Below are 4,751 nucleotides of genomic sequence, written 5' to 3' on the forward strand. Positions count from 1 at the left end.
TCCCGCTTTCAGTAGGTGGCGGGGTGGGGAATCATGCAGGTGTCCTTCTAACTTCCTCCTGCCTTGAATTACCTCGCAGAAACTTGGAGCGAGACCTTTTGTGTGGTTGCCCCTGTTTTGTGAAACAGCACTCCTGTTGAGATACAGTATGACAAGGGTCCACTATCTGAGCTTTCCAGAAACAACTGAAGACGGTTTTTGTTCCGACAGGCTTTCCCAGTTGGGTAAATGGACCCTTACCACAAGTTTCCGTTTGTTAGGGTTTTTAATTTAGTTTTAAATGCGCCAGTTGTTCTTGTGTGTTTTAAACTGTTTTAAATGATCTCCTGCGTAAATCACCCCGAGGCGGTGGTTTAGAAGGCGATTAACAAATCAACGATAACACTAATAAGATAAGAATGTTATACTGTGGAAATGTAGAAAGCAATGAGGGGAGGGGTTTTGTGTGTGAAAGGACTGTGAGCTTCATTCAGTTCTGGAACTCAAAAAGAAACCCCAAATTCCCTTTTTCTGCCTTTGAATGTGCATCTCATATACCTGGCTTGATAGATCCTAGGGGTCTAGTAGTGGGGGGGGGGAGTGGGTCACAGAAGTCTGAGTTTGCCCACCCCTGCTGTGCAAAACAGCACCGGGTTTATACTTCATCAGCTCGTTTTGGAGAGAAATGGCCAAATCATTGATTTTCCCACCCTTTTGAAGCCATACAATACAGAGAGAGATGAGAGAGCAGCAAGGCCTTGCCTGAAAGTGCTAGGTCATTTATTTTATCTCTCGTGTTTTTCCCCCCCGCTCTTCATCTGTAAAAGACTCTCAGGGTGTTTTGCCAAGATCAATAAGTAAGACAGTCTCTGCCTTCAGGGTGACAATCAAAAAGACAGGCTAAGCAAATAGAAAAGGAATAGGAGGGAGCAGGGAGAAAACTGTGTACACATTTAAAGCACATCACTACCCCCAAAGACTCCTGGGAACTGTAGCTTCTTACAGGTATACCTGAAGGAGCGTCTCCACCCCCATCGTTCAGCCCGGACACTGAGGTCCAGCTCTGAGGGACTTCTGGTGGTTCCCTCACTGTGAGAAGTGAGGTTACAGGGAACCAGGCAGAGGGCCTTCTTGGTGGTGGCACCCGCTCTGTGGAACACCCTCCCATCAGATGTCAAGGAAATCAACAACTATCTGACTTTTAGAAGACATCTGAAGGCAGCCCTGTATTGGGAAGTTTTTAATGTTTGATGTTTTATCACATTTTTAATATTTTGTTGGTAGCCGCCCAGAGTGGCTGGGGAAACCCAGCCAGATTGATTGGGTATAAATATATCATTATTATTATTATTATTATTATTATTATTATTATTATTATTATCATCATCATCATCATCACAGGTGCTGGGAATTGTAGCTCTGTTTATTTCATAAAAAATATACACTGCTGCATAGAAAAAGCTGAAATGCTAAAACAGGTTAAAATTCACACCAACTTTCCAAGCATCCAGGTCAGCTCGCCTATGCAATAATATTTTTTATCAGGCGCCAAAAAGAATACAGTGAAGGCACTTGCATGGTACCAATAAGCAGTGAGTTCCAAAGTTGCTGCCAACACTAAACGATCAAGTTGTCACAAATACAGAACAGTTATTATATGCCCCCATGTAATGGTGCCAATTCCACTGATCAAAGTGGTTGAGAGGGAACATGTGAGGAAAGGTGATTTTTTTTAGGTAAAATGGTCCTAAGCTGTTAAGGGCTTTATATACTAACACCTTGAACTTGACCCGGTAGTTCTGTGGGGTAAACGGCAGTTCCCAGGATTCTTTGGGGGAAGTCGTGTGTTTTAAATGCATGGGGCGTGCGCAGCTACAAAGTTCTTTATAATGACCTCTTAAGAATGGAAGCAGTTCACGAAGTGGCTAGAAGCCAGTGGTCTCTTGGCAAGGTCAAGGGAGTGGTCCTGCTTCCCTTGTTCTGCTATAGCCCAGTGGACAAAGATCAGGTTCGACAGAGCTGGTCTTCCTTTTTTTTTTTTTTTTTGTAAGTAATTTTTATTTGATTTTAGAAGTGTAAAATTATAACAGTATCAAATACATACTCAAATTTAGAGTTTCCTCTGAATCTCAAGACTTCCCTCCATCCCTTCCATGGGTCCTATTGTCATCTTTTTCCATTGCATCTTATTTCATCATCCACATTTTAAGTCTCTCCATATTATCCGACGTACAGTGGTACCTTGGGTTACATACGCTTCAGGTTACAGACTCCGCTAACTCAGAAATAGTACCTCGGGTTAAGAACTTTGCTTCAGGATGAGAACAGAAATAGTGCTCCGGCGGCATGGCAACAGTGGGAGGCCCCATTAGCTAAAGTGGTGCTTCAGGTTAAGAACAGTTTCAGGTTAAGAACGGACCTCCGGAACGAATTAAGTACTTAACCAAGGTCCCACTGTATTTGTTAAATTAGAAGTGTTGTTAAAATCCTGCTAATGTTTTCATTTGCTTACAGTGGTATCTTTAATACAGCGGTACCTCTGGTTGCGAACGGGATCTATTCCGGAGCCCCGTTTGCAACATGAACAGAATGCAACCCGCGCCTGCGCGTTTGCGCGTGCGCAGGTCGTGATTCACCGCTTCTGTGCATGCGTGTGACGTCATTTTGAGCGTCTGTGCATGCGCAAGTGGTGAAACCCGGAAGTAACCCATTCCATTATTTCCAAGTTTCCGCGGGACGTATCCTGAAAAAATGTAACCTGAACCGAATGTAACAAGAGGTATGACTGTACATTATAAATCTTTCCCACTCTTTCTTAAAAGTTCTGTCTTCTTGGTTCCTGAGCCTTCCGGTCAGTTTTGCCTTTTTGGCGTAGTCCAACAGCTTAGTTTGCCATTCTTCTCTGGTAGGGACTTTATCTTCTTTCCATCTCTGAGCTAGTAGCATCCGTGTGGCTGTCGTTGCATACATGAAAAGTCTTTTCTGCTCCTTTGGAATCTATGTACTTACAGTTACTAATAGAAGAGCTTCTGGTTTCTTTATGGAGGTTATTTGAAACTTTTTCTTTCATTTCATTATATATCATTTCCCAGAATTCGTTTCTTACCTTACATTTCCACCACATATGATAAAAGGTACCTGACAGAGCTGGTCTTCCAACAGACCTGGTGGGGACCCTGCAAAAATTCTTCCCACAAAAGCCAAGACGTAATGTGTTTCCTGCATTGCATTTGAAACTCAACTGTGTTTAAATGAATTTTTTAAAAATGCAAATAGGTCACATCGTAGTTGGATTGCAGCCAATTAAGTTCTACTCGCAGAAGACCCATTAATACAATCCCATACATTTAAAGCACTCTTACACCACTGTCAGTGAAGAATCCTGGGAACTGTAGTTTGTCAAGGATCTCCTCTCACCCCTCAGCACCCTTTTTAAAAACTACAGTTCCCATGATTCTTTGGGGTAAACCGTGGCTGTATAACATTATAGAATAATGCTTTGAATTATTGCCTTTTGTTAGAACAGCAAGAAATAAAACAGCAGATATTAAGGAAGGTATCTCGGCAAGAGAACTTTTGCATATCCCTGAATGCAAAAGGCAAATTCCAACTTCGTGATAAGGGAGAAGTTTGGTTTTGCTGTTTAGGCTGAGAGGCCACAAGAAATGACAGGAAACACTGCAAAATTGGGCAACGGTAGACGCAGATCAAGGAGGGGAAATGAAGTCTTTCTTCACACAAGTGTGTAATGGAATTTGCCACCATGAGACGCAGCAGTTTAGTGTTCAATTCCTCCTCATTCAGGCCACCGACAGTTTAGAGAACTTGTTAGTCAGCTTTTAACGGCTTTGCAGATTACAGCTGTGTACACAATATATAATTAAAGCACATTCAGAGAACATTCTTTCTCCTCAAAGAATTCTGGGCACTGTAGTTAGTAAGAGTTGCTGGGAATGGTAAGTCAGTGGGGAGTAAACTACAGTGCCCAGAAGTCTGTGCAGGGAAGGGTGTGTTTTGAATATGCTTTAAAGGTACAGTCACAGAACTGTGCAGTTGTAAGAGTCCCCAAGGGTTATTTAGTCCAAACCCCTTGCAATGCAGGAATCACAGCTAAAGAATCCATGACAGACGGCCATCCAACCTCTGCTTTAAAACCTCTAAGGAATGAGAGTCCGCCACCTTCCAAGGGAGTCCTTCCCACTGTCCAATAGCTCTTACCATCAGAAAGTTCTTCCTAATGTTTAGTTCTTGTACAGTGGATGAGAGGTTGATACTGTCATCATTTATGCATTCGCCTGCTGCTTTATACAGAAGGAAAAGTCCCAAAGTGACTTGAAAGTCTCGAAGCGACAATATGAAATGCAACAAATAAAAGCAATTCAAAACCAGAACATTGAATACAAAATATACTGATCCAATAACATCTTAGTAAGTGCAAGTCTTATCCACTTCGCTAAAAGGTGAGCAGCAACATAAGAAGCTAATGTGATTACCAAGGGCCTGAGTGAATAAAAAGGTGCCAGGTGTGTCTCCTTGAGGGAGAGCATTCAACAGACAGCAGAGCCACCACCGAAAAGACCTATTTTCATTCACCTTCTGCACCTTCCTCAGGTGGGGCCTACAGAGAAGGCCTCTGATGAAGATGGCAGGGTCTGGTCTGGATAAAATTTCGGACAATCTTATCTGCAGAGATTTTTTTCTGATCATCATCTCGCTCCTTGATCTCGATGAGGTTGGGAGTTTCAGTAGAAAACACAAACACTTCTCACATA

Source organism: Podarcis melisellensis, assembly GCF_964234715.1.
Source record: "Podarcis melisellensis genome assembly, chromosome: 8".
Classification (NCBI taxonomy): Eukaryota; Metazoa; Chordata; class Lepidosauria; order Squamata; family Lacertidae; genus Podarcis; species Podarcis melisellensis.